Source organism: Staurois parvus, unplaced genomic scaffold (genome assembly GCF_062004578.1).
Source record: "Staurois parvus isolate SC_StPar_1 unplaced genomic scaffold, SC_StPar_1.0 ptg000468l, whole genome shotgun sequence".
Classification (NCBI taxonomy): Eukaryota; Metazoa; Chordata; class Amphibia; order Anura; family Ranidae; genus Staurois; species Staurois parvus.
The window spans coordinates 6,965,712-6,983,727 of record NW_028318264.1 but is presented as its reverse complement, the minus strand read 5'-3'; positions in this window follow the sequence as shown (position 1 = coordinate 6,983,727).

The following is an 18,016-nucleotide window of genomic DNA, read 5'->3' as shown; positions in this document are numbered from 1 at the left end:
TTTGGCAGAGTAGAGATCTAGGTTATGCAGTACATTTGCTGCACAGACATCTAAATATGGTTGTATTATCACCAAACCTGAAAATACTCTCAGGTATATGGTCACATAGGAGGCACTTAAAAAATTGAGAAAATAAAGGACTCTAACACAGCTTTGAACCAATGGCACATGTCTTTTAACCAATTCAATACCGGGCACTATTTCCCCCTTCCTGCCCAGGCCATTTTTCAGGTTTCAGCGCTCTCACACTTTGAATGACAATTGCGCGGTCATACAACATTGTACCCAAACTAAAATTTTATCATTTTCTTCACACAACTAGAGCTTTCTTTTGGTGGTATTTAATCACCACTGGGGTTTTTATTTTTTGCTAAATTAACAAAAAAAGACCAAACATTTTGAAAAAAAACACATTTTTCTTTGTTTCTGTTATAAAAGTTTGCAAATAAATAATTGTTCTTCATAAATTTAGGCCGAGATGTATTCTACTACATGTCTTTGGTGAAAATAACCCAAATTAGGATGTATTTTTTAGTTTGTAGGAAAGTTATAGAGTTCACAATCTATGGTATAAATCTGAATATTGATCAATCCTGAAGTACTGACGGCCAATCTAATTTCTTGAGGTCCAAGAATGTCAGAACAGTACAGATATCCCCCAAAAGACCCCTTTTTGCAGAGTAGACAGTCCGACGTCCTTCATAAGAGGAATGGCGAGTTTTTTGAAGTTGTATTTTTTTGTCATAATTTTTCGGAAAATGAAAAAATAAAAAAAATTATTTGCACAATTTTTTTTTTACATATTGTCACCAGTGCAGTACAGCGTCATCATATAACTGGCATGGCGGTGATCAGGGACAATGACTGGTGTCTGAGGTACACGGCCAGTGACAGATTGTGCCGCTGCGCGGCTCTGCATGCTCAGAAACTGTGCATGCCCGGGAGGACGCCATATGGAAATCTACAGCATTTTGCCGGCCGCCAAATGGCTATTGGCCGGGCGGCTATTGGTTAAAGGATAAGTCCACCTTTGGAATATGTTACATGCTCCACTAGTTTTTAAGGTGGAACGGTAACATGTTCCCATATCCGCAGCTACAGCCGATGCCCGCCACCCCCCTCTCCATGTGACAGATAGTATGAGAAGTCTCCATGTACTATTTTACTATTTGTCAGATTTTAAAACAGAGGGGCATGCGGGACTCCACCCACATGGCTGCATCATTCATTCATGCCATCCATTGTATACTAGTGTCTAGCTGTGAATGGTCACAGCTAATCACATGCACATGTCATGTGATTAGCTGTGGCCAAATCACAGCTAAGCACAAAAAAAAAAAAACCCCTGAATGAATCGATGTCATTCAGGTAAATGCTTGCTTATAGCAAAGTAATTCTTTGCTATAAGCAAGTTGTGTAAAAAAAATAAATAAAATACTGATCACTTCCCCAAAGTAGGACAATGTTACTATGGTAACATTGTACTACTTTGGTCATAGTGAAATAGGAAAAAAAATCTTAAAAAAAATAAAAATAAATAAAAAAAAAATAAAAAATAATAATAAAAAAAAATATATATTTTTTTTTTTTGTCATACTGTCACCAGTCAGTGTCCCTGATCACCGCCATGCCAGTTATATGATGATGCTGTACTGCACTGGTGACAATATGTAAAAAAAAAATTGTGAAACAAATTTTTTTAATTTTCCAAAAAATTAGGATAAAAAAAAATACAACTTCAAAAAACTCGCCATGCCTCTTATGAAGCACGTCGGACTGTCTTCTTTGCAAAAAGGGGTCATTTGGGGGATATCTGTACTGTTCCGACATTCTTGGATCTCAAGAAATTAGATTGGCTGTCAGAACTTTAGGATTGATCAATATTCAGATATATCCCATAGTTTGTGAACTCTATAACTTTCCTAAAAATGCAAATTAATAAAATACTTGTGAGCCACTAGAAGTTTTCTTACTTATAGAGCAATAAATTCTGTGTATGAAATTACTAATAATATTGAATCTATGAATCAAGTGAACAACTAATAAATCAATAACCGTGCTTAATTAAATAATAAATATTTAGATCGCCAGGTACTTTTTACACCCTCTCCAGGTGTATGGATGTTAATTTCATATATCTATATTGTACCGCGCTCCAAAATTAATAAATCTAAGTGCTCTAAATAAATAAATAAATAATTGTATATAACTAAAAATTCAATAATAATCTATATCCATAATACTTAAATTCATAATTGCATAATACTTGAATCCATGATAGAAGTGAAAAAATTCCATTAATATTGTAAATCAATACATAAAAAACTTCGTGCCTGAAAAACTATTTAAAAAATAATAAATAAATAAAATAAAATAAACTGGAAGAAAATTTTGTATGAATTAATAATAGTTCAGTTCATACGAATTGAGATGGTAATGTGAATCAATCTGACTGGCGTGGTAAGTCTATGTTCATGGCATGAACCTCTCTCTCCTTCCTCCTCTCCTTTCTCCTCAATTCAGCTTTTCTCAATTAGGACTTTCTCCTCTATCTGCTTGGCTTATTCCTCCATAAACGATGCATACATAGAAAAGGGAAAAAGAAACATAGTGTCTTATCCTTAGTAAAAATGTTTAATGAGCTTCTGATCTCCCACTCACATGGTATCAGCAAAAGTAACGCTTTGTGTAAATAAATCCAGGTCCTCCTGCAAACAGCCCTGCAGGTGTGTGTGTGTTCACTCGCTATACTCGCCGTTTCCTCTGTGGATGCGTGATGACGTCACCGCCCCTCCCCTACGCGTTACGCTACAGGGACTCGTAGCTTCCTCTGGGGGATGTAGTTTTACATCCCCCAGAGGAAGCTACGAGTCCCTGTAGCGTAACGCGTAGGGGAGGGGCGGTGACGTCATCACGCATCCACAGAGGAAACGGCGAGTATAGCGAGTGAACACACACACACCTGCAGGGCTGTTTGCAGGAGGACCTGGATTTATTTACACAAAGCGTTACTTTTGCTGATACCATGTGAGTGGGAGATCAGAAGCTCATTAAACATTTTTACTAAGGATAAGACACTATGTTTCTTTTTCCCTTTTCTATGTATGCATCGTTTATGGAGGAATAAGCCAAGCAGATAGAGGAGAAAGTCCTAATTGAGAAAAGCTGAATTGAGGAGAAAGGAGAGGAGGAAGGAGAGAGAGGTTCATGCCATGAACATAGACTTACCACGCCAGTCAGATTGATTCACATTACCATCTCAATTCGTATGAACTGAACTATTATTAATTCATACAAAATTTTCTTCCAGTTTATTTTATTTTATTTATTTATTATTTTTTAAATAGTTTTTCAGGCACGAAGTTTTTTATGTATTGATTTACAATATTAATGGAATTTTTTCACTTCTATCATGGATTCAAGTATTATGCAATTATGAATTTAAGTATTATGGATATAGATTATTATTGAATTTTTAGTTATATACAATTATTTATTTATTTATTTAGAGCACTTAGATTTATTAATTTTGGAGCGCGGTACAATATAGATATATCTATAACTTTCCTACAAACTAAAAAATACATCCTAATTTGGGTTATTTTCACCAAAGACATGTAGCAGAATACATCTCGGCCTAAATTTATGAAGAATAATTATTTATTTGCAAACTTTTATAACAGAAACAAAGAAAAACATGTTGTTTTCAAAATTTTTGGTCTTTTTTTGTTAATTTAGCAAAAAATAAAAACCCCAGCGGTGATTAAATACCACTAAAAAGAAAGCTCTAGTTGTGTGAAGAAAATGATAAATTTTTAGTTTGGGTACAATGTTGTATGACCGCGCAATTGTCATTCAAAGTGTGAGAGCGCTGAAACCTGAAAACTGGCCTGGGCAGGAAGGTGTAAAATTGCCCGGTATTGAATTGGTTAAATAGAACACAATTAGGAGGAACAGAAAAAAATTTTATTATCAGTGGGTGTTTGAGATTTGATATGGTGAGATACAACGTTTGAAATTTTCTAAAAAGATACATACCTAAAATTACCGACACAGGGTCACTTAAATTATAAGCATACTTCTAAAAGAAGACTGCATATACTTTACTTTTCTGTCAATTTTGTGAAAAGCCTCCAGCAATAAAAAATGATACAAAAACAAATAACCCGTGGCATGAGTCACCATTTCAACATTTTGACAATAAATTCTCAAACGTAAATACAAAAGCAGTGCCTCCAATTATGTCATATAGTGCATACACTTAAACAAAATATAGTGCTCACAAAAAATCAGTATCCAAAAGGAATGTGAAACCAACACAATATGTTAAGAAGTGTGTAATAATGGGCGGAATTTATAAAGGGTCTAATAGAAACATAGAAAAGTGATGGCAGAAAAAAAGTCTGTGAAGGTGTATATGACACAAAAACAAAAAATACAACATGTAGGAATATAAAAAATGGGACAGACTCAATGGGGTTTATTTACTAAAGCTGGAGAGTCCAAAATCAGACTCCCTTCTGCATAGAAACCAATCAGCTTCCAGGTTTCATTGCCAAAGCTTCATTGAACAAGCTGAGGTTAGAAGCTGATTGGTTTCTATGCAGAAGGGAGTCTGATTTTGGACTCTCCAGCTTTAGTAAATAAACCCCATTGAGTCTGTCCCATTTTTTATATTCCTACATGTTGTATTTTTTGTTTTTGTGTCATATACACCTTCACAGACAGGTACATGAATATATTAGATCAAATATTGTGAAGCACAGTTTATGTATTTATGATTCAGAATGATCATTTTTAGGTCTAGACCAAAGCCAAGCTGTCCTGTTTTTGGATACATTGTTTGCAATCTAAGCCTATTTGAATTCTGCTACTGAATGTTTCAACTTCTTTGGTTATTCTTTTTAAGCCAAAATTTTTCATATAGTTTCTCCTCTATCAACAATAGACAATCCCAGATAACATTCCATAAAAACAGAATATTGAGTACAATCAAAGTAATACATTGTAAATAAAAAAGCCATAGATATGAGCCAGCAGAAAGAACATGAAGCCCACCCCATGGTTCATGTTCTTTGTTTTGCTATAGTTTAATGACCTAACAGATGGCTGATCAGATGAGATTTAAAGTGGTAGTAAAGCCACTTTAGTAATTTTTATCTACAGGTAAACTTGTAATAAAGCTTACCTGTAGGTAAAATGAATATCTCTTAAATGTGCGCCGAGATATTGATGTCGTTCCTTCAGAGCACGTGTCCCAAAGCTCCCATGAGCATGCGCGGGAGTGATGGCTTTGTGGCTCAGCCAGCCAGATGACCGAAGCTCATGAACCTGGAAGGAAGACCTGGTGAAAATGGAAGCCTCTGTAGCGGTGGCAGCGCCACTGGAGGGCTTCGTTTTAAGGTAAGTTTTACATAGTGTGCTAGTATGCAATGCATACTGGCACATTATGCCTTTATCTTGCAGGGGATTTTTTTTTTTTTTGGTCGCGGTTTACTACCAGGACCAGGACCAAAAACAGAACCAGAAAAACAAGACCTTTGTTACTTTGAGCTGAGGGCAAAGGGCTAATCACCAGCATTATACACTCACCACTTTATTAGGTACACCTTGCTAGTTGGACCCCCTTTTGCCTTCAGAACTGCCTTACTTAAAGAATTGCACAAACTGTTGGCGCTATATAAATCCTGTATAATAATAATAATACTTCTTTGTGGCATAGATTCAACAAGGTTTTGGAAACATTCCTCAGAGATTTTGTCCCATATTGATATGAGTTACTGTTTTTCTGCCTTTCTATCATCTCAAACCAGTCTGCCCATTCTCCTCTGACCTCTGACATCAACAAGGCATTTTCATCCACACAATTGCTGCTCACTGGATATTTTCTCCTTTTTGAACTATTCTCTGTAAACCCTAGAGATGGTTGTGAGTGAAAATCCCAGCAGATCAGCAGTTTTTAAAATACTTAGACCAGCCCGTCTGGCACCAACAACCATGCCACTGTCAAAGTCACTTAAATCCCCTTTCTTCCCCATTCTGATGCTCAGTTTGAACTTCAGTAAGTTGTCTTCACCACGTCTAGATGCCTAAATGTATTGAGTTACTGCCATGTGATTGGCTGATTAACAATATGTGTTACCAAGCAATTGAACAGGTGTACCTAATAAAGTGGACAGTGAGTGTATGTAGAATATGAGTACACACCAAATAACCTAAACCAATTAAGGATCAATACATAAGTCTACTCATCATTTGCTTAGTGGAAAACAAGGAAAACAGCTCACTTAGGCTACCTTCTCAATCCTCTGGAGCTCATTATTATAGTTTAAAGTGGCAATAAATCCAAAAGCAAATGTAGCGCCCTATTAGGCTACTGTTGTTTCCATGTAGTTTTTGGCCGTGCTGTTCTCAGCGAGAGCAGCAATTGTTAGTTAAGGTCATCTATGGGCTCTGCTGGTGTGGGCTCAGCTACTTCCCCTATCTTCAAGGGGATCATGGGACATAGTGGGTGGAGGAGCAGAGTCTCCAGCCTGCATATTAACATCTTTCCAGCCAATCCCTGGTCAATATAGATTGTGACCAGCATTGGGCTGCGTAGAGTATAAATAGGCTTGAACTCAGAGCAGAGGGCTCTTATTCTTGGGGGAGTAAGACCCAGTCTGAGGGCTGTGGCATTCTGGGAGATTCACCTGCAGCTCATATATCTTTTATGGTGTCCCAGCTACTGTTTGGCTGGGGCACCTCTGTTCTGGTCTCCTGAAGCATTTGCAGAAAGCTTCCTAAGGATCTAGGACACAGTTGGAGTACAGAAACTGACTGATACTGTATGTGGCTACACAGTATTCAGGATGCAGTGAGTACCAGCCTTCTTAAAGACTTTATTTGGCCTCTTTTGGGAGATTTTCTTTACTGCTCGTACACTCAGGACTGTATTCCTGCTGAGGAATTCCTGCATAGTACCACTTGGACTACACTTCGCAAAGGGGTGCCTTCACCATGAAGTTTCACTTTGCTACCAAGTACAATCAGGACTGTGTTCATGTTGAGGAGTCTCTGTTTAGTACCACTTTGTCTACAACTTCAAATGGGGTGCTATCACCCCAAAGTGTTAGTTCAGCATTAGTGTCCTCTGCTACCCGTTTAAAGTTTACTGGAGTATCCCTAGGCTCACCCTATCCCTGTGCTATAGCAAAATAAAAACAACAAAAAAGTATATGCACAGTCTGTTATCTGGCTTGAGTGATTGGAAAACTCTGTAGGCCTGGCTGCTGTGTGCCTATCAGGGAATAGAACCTGGGACCAAACAGCCAGAAAAGTCCTGGGTCTGCACTACACAGGCATGTAATATATTGCAGCTTACCAATCATTAGATGTGATGGATGCATTAGTTTTCTTTTTTTTTTTAAGGCTTTTTCCCCTCTGTTTTTACTTTGTGATCTGGCTAACACTCTGTAGTTCCAACAATCATTTTTTATTCTTTTGAGATACAGGTTTTTAATAAAAAAATAAAAGCTGATCATTGTAAGCACCCATATCAATGGTAAATGGTTTGTCTCATCCCTTGTCCAGCAGGGTGCTAAGGTTGAAACCAAGCAATAACACCTTTATTAAAAAGCAGCACACATACATGTGAAATATTCACCAATCTGCTAGACTGCAGGGGCACAATGTATATAGGACATCAGGACACAAAACAGCTGAAGGCACAGTGTGTACAATGGTGATGCTGGCATGCAGCAACATGGGACACCAGGGCGCCAAGCCTAGCCAGTGGTGTGGAATAATCCGGTGGCATCTCCAGCCACGGTCCGAGGATGACAACTGTCAAAATGCCTGGATGATATCAGGAGAGGGGTGAGTACCCCTTTAACTTCTACATCTGCAAGACAGCTTGACAGATTTACTGGCTGGATCACCAAGTGTACATAAAAGAAGACAGCCTAAAAAAAAGAAAAGTAATGCAGCCATCATATCTAAGAATTGGTAAACTGCAATATCATGAATGTTTTCTTTTGGGTTTAATACTGCTATAAAAAGCAGTTAGTGATTTTTCAATGAAAAAATCCAATAAGGAACACCAATGTAGTTGATGACTTATGTTGATTTCGTGGCAAAGTATCAGGTTTGGATGTTTATTGCAGCATCTGTTTGTTCCTTAAAAATATCCCACATTATTGCTGACCTGTTTCACCTGTAAATCTCTTGTAAATTATTTTCAGTCTGAACTGCCAGCTCATATTCTGGATTTTATGAAAATATAGCTAGTCTGGCTGAAAAAAAGACAAAAGTCCTTCCAGTTCAACCATTAAAAAAAAAGTTATAATCCTATACTCACAGTTGATCCAGAGAAAGGCAAAAAAAACCAGCAAAGCATGATCCAATTTGCTGGGAAAAAAATGATTTCCTGATCCCCCGAGAGGCAATCGGATATTCCCTGGATCAACTTTACCTATAAATGTTAGTATCCAGTTATATTCTGTGTATCTAAGAAAGAATCCAGGCCTTTTTTGAAGCAATCCACTGAGCTGGCCAGAACCACCTCTTGAGGTCTCTATTCCACATTTTCACAGCTCTCACTGTGAAGAAACCTTTCCATGTTTGGAGAATAAATTTATTTTCCTTCAGAGGTAAAGAGTGCCCCCTTGTCCTCTGTGATGACCTCAAAGTGAATAGCTCTACACCGAGTTCACTATATGAACCACTGATGTATTTATACATGGAGATCATATCTCCCTTAATATCCTCTTCTCAAGAGAGAATACATTTCTTTTCCTCCAGATGTAAAGATTGCCCCCTTGTCCTCTGTGATGACCTCAGGGTGAATAGCTCTACACCGAGTTCACTATATGAACCACTGATGTATTTACTGTATACATGTTGATCATATCCCCCCTTAATCTCCTCTTCTCAAGAGAGAATAAATTCAGTTCCTCTGATCTTTCCTCATAGCTGAGCTCCTCCATGCCTCATATCAGTATAGTTGCCCTTCTCTGTACTTTCTCCAGTTCCCCAATGTTCTTTTTGTGAATTGGTGCCCAAAACTGAACTGCATATTCCAGAAGAGGTCTTATTAATGATTTGTACAGAGGTAATATGATATATCTCTCTATAGAGATTATATAGCTGTAATACATGTTTTGTTGTTTTTACTAATGAGTCAACCACTTTAAGAATGACCTAAAAAATTAGGTTGTGCAAGAGTTAAGAAACAAGTGATAATAACCAGTAATCATAGCCAACAAAACCTTTTGGCATTTGTCACAATAATTTTCAAGAATGTTGGGAGGAAATACAAGCTTGAATGCATAGTGACTTTGAACAAATATAGGAAGATATCTTATCCTTAACTTTTCAAGACTGGTGAAAGATCTGATGCGGTGAACCATAAGCAGAGATGTCTTATTAAATATATGTACTGTTTGCTACAACATTCCCCACAGTAAATCATATTATTCTTCTAAACTTTTTAACATATATAACTAGGTATTGCTACATGTTTATTTTATTCCAGTACATATGCTACACACTACATGCTAAAAATATGGGCTATCATAGTAAACATCATTTTTTTAAATATTTCTCATAGTTGATTTGACAAATAGAGCAGATCTTGTAGATGCTGAAAATAACTGCACCTCCATCTGAATATATTAAAACTCTAACCTTGATTTATTAACTCCTGTCATTGTATCTCAAGGGGAGCAATCTCTCACACCACAAGACAGATTTATCAGTATGTCTATGCAAACTGCTTGACAAATAAACTTACAGAGTAGATTTAAAGGGAGTTATCTTTCATCCACCACATCAAAATCATAAAAGTACTGATTTAATGTGTATATATTTAATGTGTTCTTCCTCCTTGCATCAGCTATATGTCTAAAATATTTTTAGATTATAGGTATTCTTTATATGATACATATAAAGATTAAACTGTATTTTTGGCTTGTGTGGAACCTTTTTTTGTCCTGATGTTACATTTGATCTTTAATGGCTCTGTGACAACATTAATCTCTGAAAATAATAGATAGACTTTAGGATTACTGTGTTATTGTGTAAATTTAACGCGTGTACTTAGTTTTCTGTGAACCAGGCTTAAACTGACCTTATGCCAACAATTGCTTACAATTCCCTGAAAGAATGAACATCACACTTCCATATTAGGGAAGTTACATTTCGTTAGCTGGTATTGATTAAGTTTCATAGCTTTTTGCGCTTTTTGTTTAACAGTTCTAACTAAACAAAACTATTTTTGGACTTTTTATTTATTTCAAGAGGTGCCCCTCCCCCTTGTACTGGCACACCTTTGACTTTTTGCTAGATTCACATAATTCAGAGGAACTTACATTGTTGCTTTTTTTATTTGGTGAAAATATACACTGGAATGAAGGCTGCATTCCCACCTGAGAAGAGTGTATTTCAAGAGATTTACAAACGTTTTAGTGCATTTTGTGTTTTTAGTAAGTGTGCTACATGCATTTTTTAAGTGTTTTTTTTTTTGCGTGTGTGTGTGTTATACGTGTTTTTTAAGCTTCAGGAATTTTTTTTCTTGCCCGATGAAAATTTTGAATCATCTGTGACATCATCTATTGTCATTTCTATTGTATAGCAGCTTATCTATGTGCTGTTGTGATATCAGGGGGGAAAGATTTACTAACACTGGAGAGTGCAAAATCTGGTGAAGCTCTGCAGAGAAACCAATCATCTTCTAGGATTTATTGTCAAAGCTTAATTGAACAAGCTGAGGTTGAAAGCTGGGCACAGCTGCACCAGATTCTGACAGCTCCAGTTTTAGTTAATCTCCCCAATGGTGTTTTGTTCTGCTGTTGGATCTCAGCATATTCTCCTGCAACTCCTCAAAAATATTCCCACAAAGAAATGTTTTTTTTGGAAAATAATATTTTTTATGTAAATATGATCTAGCAGGACCAAAAGGCAACATTTTTAAAAACATAAAAAGATATATGAAAACATGTATAAAACAATACGTATGTAAACATCTTCAAAAAATCCTATGGAGCAGCAAAATTGTGACCTAGGATAGGAAGTACACCAAGGGGAGGTGTTCTAGAGTACTCAAAAATAGTAAAGAACAGCTGTCAACAGTGCAGTACAGATGCAGGAAAGCCCAGAAAGTAATCAGCTTACAGGTTGTTGCACACAGGCCAGCTGAGCCTATTCAGCATTGCTGGTTACATAGTTACATAGTTAGTCTGGCTGAAAAAAGACATAAGTCCATCCAGTTCAACCATTAAAAAAAAAAAAAAGTTATACTCCTATACCCACAGTTGATCCAGAGGAAGGCAAAAAAAACCCAGCAAAGCATGATCCAATTTGCTCCTGCAGGGAAAGAAATTCCTTCCTGATCCCCCGAGAAGCAATCGGATATTCCCTGGATCTTCTTTACCTATAAATGTTAGTATCAGTGCATAACCTTACATTTATCAACATTAAACTTCATTTGCCTCATAGTTGCCCAATTAAACAGTACGTTGAGGTCGGCTTGTAAATTGAAGACATCCTGTAAGGACGTTATTCCACTGCACAGCTTGGTGTCATCTGCAAAGACTGAAATGGGATTTTTAATCCCAGACCCTATATCATTTATAAATATATTAAAAAGTAAGGGTCCCAACACTGAACCTTGGGATACACCACTGATAACCCTAGGCCATGCAGAGTATTGTCTTTGTCCGGGCAGCCCATGTGTGGCATACAGCTTCCCATTGAAATGAATGGCTGAGCTCTGCTGTACTCCTGTATATGGCAGTGGTATTGTAAACACAGGTACAGCTTACAGGTGCATGCATAAAAACAGAAAATTATGCAACACCCGGGCTGCTTGGCTGAAGGAAATACACTGGTGATTACACTGAATGGGCTCAGCTAGCCTAAGTGCAACAGCCCTACCAGATTCCTAGTGGGATCAACAGGTAAAAATGGAACAACAATATTAAAGCAGTATTAAACCCAAAAACAAAAATGTAGTAAATTGCAGTAGATTGATCCAAATGAGTTGGCTGCATTAGTTATCCTATTTCGGTTTTTCTTTATTTTTATCTGGTGATCCAGCTAGTCACAGAGGTGTCTCCACTCTGGATGGTGGAACAATCTTTGCACAGCAGCATTGTCAATCCAGGAGAGGGTAATGTTTGATGGACTAGCAGATTTAGATGGACTTGACTAACCATTTAAAGCCAGACTCCAGCTAACACTACAGTTAAAGCAAGTCTTTTTTTTCCATTTGGGATTAAAGTTTTACATAAATGAATAAACACTGACTACTGTAAACACCCCTGGCATTGACAAATGTTTTTCCTAACCCTCTGACATTTTTGATAGACATCTTGGTAAAGGAAGAGGTGTTATCAAAAGGTGAAAATAAAGGAAAGGTTGGTTCTCAAGTGGTTAAATACATCAAGAATGTGTGAACCTACTGTACGTTTTACAGAGATTTAGATGATAGTATACGCAATTTTACTTTCTCATTTCCAGGATGGAGCTTAGCAGTTAAAGCAGAGAAACTCATAAAAGACGTATAAATGTGTGTTGTGCATATCCAGGCACACCAGTTTAATCCTATGGAGGTAAATGCACTTTAATCTGCTCAAAAGAAAGCTTCTGAACTTTTTCCTGCAATAGACAACATGGTGAAAGTTACAGGGAGTACTAATGTGAATAGGTGCAATTTAAATAAATGGATTTCTACTTGCTGAGCATGTCTTGTATAGGCACAAGTGCAACAAAAGATTCAAGCTTCAATGGGATTGAAAGGAAATGTCTGGGCTTCTGGTGTATTGCTATACTTTATACTATACTTTAATGGAGGAAAGGGCTGTCTCCAGGTGATCTTGCTCTCTATATGTGAATTGCTATGTGTTCCATAGCTGGGAAACTCAGATAGAGTTACGGACCACACTTATCACTGCCTTGAGCAGTGGCTTCCACATGCATTTCCAAATGTAAGAAACTAAAACCTTTGTTTTTAAGCTGAGTAGTTTAACCTGATTTTTTTTAGTTTTGTTGCTGGATAGCTTAAAATGTGTATATTTATATATAGGAGTGTGTGTTTATGTGTCAACATTTGTGTCTGTATTGAAGAAAGTAGGCTTTTCCTTATCCAGATCTTGGCATGTTCTGGTTAGCATGCAGAAGCGTGGAGGTGTTATAGATTTTTCAGTGAGAGGAAGCCTCCACTTCTTGGTTCACATTTTAGACTGTAGTCAGTCTAGACTGATTGTGCAGCTGTGGACAGCTCCTTATGTGGGTGAGTTAACTGAGGCTTAGATTTCTACCCTTCCTAGGAGACCATGGGGTGTCGGTTTGTGTACTGACAGTTGTAATGCTTGTGAGTTTGGGTCAGTGTGGGAACAAACAGATGGTTTGAGTGAACCAGAATTGCCAGGAACATATAACAGTTTTTCTTTTTTTTATTTTGTGTGATGCTGGAAACCCCTGCATGGGGCACCCTAATGTAAGGAACATGTTTGTATTAAATACACAGGGTCATAAAGCCCTTAAACAAAGTTATCAACTGAACTGAATCCTTGGAAGTTCTAAACTTTGAGCTGAATCCTCACATATGGTGGAGAATATGGGCAGAAAGCATCTTATTTGCACTAAAACCTGAGTTCTTGTTATGGACAGCATGTGGCAAGTGTGGTGTACCTGAAAGAATTCATGGGGAACTCTTAAAGTGACAATGGCATTGGTGACCCCAGCTATAGAAAGTGGAAATCTAGAATATAGTGCAGTGAAAACCTTGGGGTCTATCAGAAGCACAAAACAAGTGTTTCTGCCCATAGCGACATTGGTAAAATTGGACCAACTGACTGTTTACAAAGGATGCTACATAAGCATGAACTTTGAGCAGGCTGCTCTGTAGGAAGCATGACCTAAAGAATACTGAGCAGGGTACATGGAGCCATTCCTTCTGCAACAAACCCCAAGGTATCTATATGTTGAGGATATTCCGCAAAGTAAAAGGATATCCTCCATAGTAACAGGGGGGTATGTATCTTCTGGAGGTAAAAACTCTAGAGAATGTGTGGCTCATGGTGCCCAAGAGATGTGATTATGCCTCAGCATAATACAGGACATGGACACACTGTTTGTGATGCAGTGATTGGGATCATGCTGTTTCCAAGTGTCACCTGTCCCTGAATATAGTACAATGTACCCAGGCTGGGCAGAAGTCTATGGTTACCCACAAGCTTCTGTGAGAAAATGATCTGCTGTCACCCGTGCAATGGTGCAAACGATCATGTCATGCCATTGTCAAGGTTGTAACAAGGTGCATGTTGCACCTGCTGATGTTTTTCCCTGTGGTTCCATGGGTAAAATAGAAAGAACAAAGAAATCAACAGTGTCATCGCTATTCCATCACCCCCAAATACCTACAGCAGTGATGAGTAAGACTTTCTTCAAAGATAGGACTGCTGCAAATAATACATCAATAATTAGAGAGACTGGCAGTTAAACTGTCTGCTTGAAGTTGGTGTGTCTCTCTCAAAACCCCTATGTGTAGGCATTAATATCACAACATTGTTATAAGGAATTTTTATTCAACTACAAAATCTGAATTAAAAACATACATACAGCTTACAATATAGCATGTCACAAAAAGAATATAAAAAAGCTGTCATAAACAGCATCATATACAGGTGAAACTCGAAAAATTTGAATATCGTGCAAAAGTTCATTTATTTCAGTAATGCAACTTAAAAGGTGAAATTAACATATGAGATAGACTCATTACATGCAAAGCAAGATAGTTCAAGCCGTGATTTGTCATAATTGTGATGATTATGGCTTACAGCTCATGAAAACCCCAAATCCACAATCTCAGAAAATTAGAATATTGTGAAAAGGTGCAATATTCTCGGCTCAAAGTGTCCCACTCTAATCAGCTAATTAAGCCATAACACCTGCAAAGGGTTCCTGAGCCTTTAAATGGTCTCTCAGACTGGTTCAGTAGGAATCACAATTAGAGATGAGCGAATTATTCAAAAATTCGATTCGGCTGATTCGCCGAATTTGCGGAATAAATTCGATTCGATGCGAATTTATTCGCTGCGAATTTAACTTATTAAAAGGGTTTCTAGGCTTCAGAGAGCCTTTATATTAGTGCAGAACACTGTACCTTTAATTTAAATGCCCTTGGAGTCTGCTGGGGAAGAGAAATAATACTGTCAGTCAGTATGACATGCAGATGAGTGCCGTCGATCTTAGAATCACCGCACACTTCACTCATTTGGGCAGTCACGGGGCCAAAACCAGAGTGTGGAGCCACAGTGTGGCGGTGGAGGCAGCAGCAATGGGAGGCCATACAGCACCCTATGACAAAATGGAACCCACCAGCAGTGTGAGGAGACCTGAAAGTGGCACATGGCAGAGTGTGGCGATGGAGACAGCAGCAATGGGAGGCCGTACAGGGACCCATGACACACTCTGGACCTGGCAGCAGCATGAGGAGGCGGTACAGGGGCCCATGACAGATTACGGGCCTGGCAGCAGCATGAGGAGTCGGTACGGGGGCCCATGGCAGATTACGGGCCTGGCAGCAGCATGAGGAGGTGGTACAGGGGCCCATGGCAGAGTGGCGAAGCGTAAGCAGCTTAAATTGAAGGCCATACAGAGGCCTATGTTAAAAAGTCCCCCCAGCAGCAGTGTGGGGAGACGACTATCAAGAGTCCAATGGCAGAGTGGCGGAGCAGAAGCAGCTTCAATTGAAGAAGAAGAGGATGAGGATGAAGAAGAGGAAGAAGAAAAAGAGGATGAGGATGAAGAAGAAGAAGATGAGGATGAAGAAGAAGAAGAAGAGGATGAGGATGAGGATGAAGAAGAAGAAGAAGAAGAAGAGGATGAGGATGAAGAAGAAGAAGAAGAAGAAGAGGATGAGGATGAAGAAGAAGAAGAAGAAGAAGAATAAGAAGAAGAAGATGAGGATGAATAAGAAGAAGAAGAAGAAGAAGAAGAGGATGAGGATGAAGAAGAAGAAGAAGAAGAAGAAGAAGAGGATGAGGATGAGGAAGAAGAAGAAGAAGAAGAAGAAGAAGAGGATGAGGATGAGGATGAAGAAGAAGAAGAAGAAGAGGATGAGGAAGAAGAAGATGAGGATGAAGAAGAAGAAGAAGACGAAGAAGAGGATGAGGAAGAAGAAGAAGAAGAAGAAGAAGAAGAAGAGGATGAGGATGAGGAAGAAGAAGAAGAAGAAGAGGATGAGGGTGAAGAAGAAGAAGAAGAGGATGAGGATGAAGAAGAAGAAGATGAGGATGAAGAAGAAGAAGAAGACGAAGAAGAGGATGAGGAAGAAGAAGAAGAAGAAGAAGAAGAAGAGGATGAGGATGAGGAAGAAGAAGAAGAAGAAGAGGATGAGGGTGAAGAAGAAGAAGAAGAGGATGAGGATGAAGAAGAAGAAGAAGAAGAAGAAGAAGAGGATGAGGATGAAGAAGAAGAAGAAGAGGATGAAGAAGAAGAAGAAGAAGAGGATGAGGATGAGGAAGAAGAAGAAGAGGATGAGGATGAAGAAGAAGAAGATGAGGATGAAGAAGAAGAAGAAGAGGATGAAGAAGAAGAAGAAGAGGATGAGGAAGAAGAAGAAGAGGAAGAAGAGGATGAGGATGAAGAAGAAGAAGAAGAAGAAGAAGAGGATGAGGATGAAGAAGAGGATGAAGAAGAAGAAGAGGATGATGGTGAGGAAGAAGAAGAAGAAGAGGAGGATGAGGATGAAGAAGAAGAAGAAGAAGAAGAGGATGAGGATGAAGAAGAAGAAGAAGAAGAGGATGAGGATGAAGAAGAAGAGGATGAGGATGAAGAAGAAGAGAATGGGGATGAAGAAGAGGATGAGGATGAAGAAGAAGAAGAGGAAGAGGATGAGGATGAAGAAGAAGAAGAAGAAGAAGAAGAAGAAGAAGAAGAAGAAGAAGAAGAGGATGAGGATGAAGAAGAAGAAGAAGAAGAAGAGGATGAGGATGAGGATGAAGAAGAAGAAGAAGAAGAAGTAGGATGAAAATAAGAAGAATTCCATTCCGGCAAAAAGTGTATCTGCAGAGAGCTCCGCTATTTCTGACAGTTCTCTGACAGTTCCTTCACATTTACAGCGGTTGAAACATTGTATCTATTTGTTTCCGAATAAAACATCTGTATCCTAAATGGAAACAAATAGATACAATGTTTCAACCGCTGTAAATGTGAAGGAACTGTCAGAGAACTGTCAGAAATAGCGGAGCTCTCTGCAGGGACACTTTTTACCGGCTGTAGAAGGGATGAAAATCGGCCGATCGGGGAAAATTCGATTCATGCATCCGAAGTTTGCTAATTTTCGGATTCGGCGCGAATCAAATTTTTCCTAATATTCGAAACGAATTCCACTTCGCCATGTTCGATTTGCTCATCTCTAATCACAATCATGGGAAAGACTGCTGACCTGACAGTTGTGCAGAAAATCATCATCGACACCCTCCATAAGGAGGGAAAGCCTCAAAAGGTAATTGCAAAAGAAGTTGGATGTTCCCAAAGTGCTGTATCAAAGTACATTAATAGAAAGTTATGTGGAAGGGTAAAGTGTGGAAGAAAAAGGTGCACAAGCAGCAGGGATGACCACAATCTGGAGAGGATTGTCAGGAAAAGGCCATTCAAAAGTGTTGGGGACTTTCACAAGGAGTGGACTGAGGCTGGAGTCAGTGCAGCAAGAGCCACCATACACAGACGGATCCTAGACATGGGCTTTAAATGTCATATTCCTCTTGTCAAGCCACTCCTGAACAACAAACAACGTCAGAAGCGTCTTACCTGGGTTAAAGAAAAACAGACCTGGTCTGTTGCTCAGTGGTCCAACGTCCTTTATTCTGATGACAGCAACTTGCATCTCATTTGGAAACCAAGGACCCAGAGTATGGAGAAAGAATGGAGAGGCACATACTGCAAGATGCTTGAAGTCCAGTCTGTGTTGATTTGGGGAGCCATGTCATCTGCTGGTGTTGGTCCACTGTGCTTCATTAAGTCCAGGGTC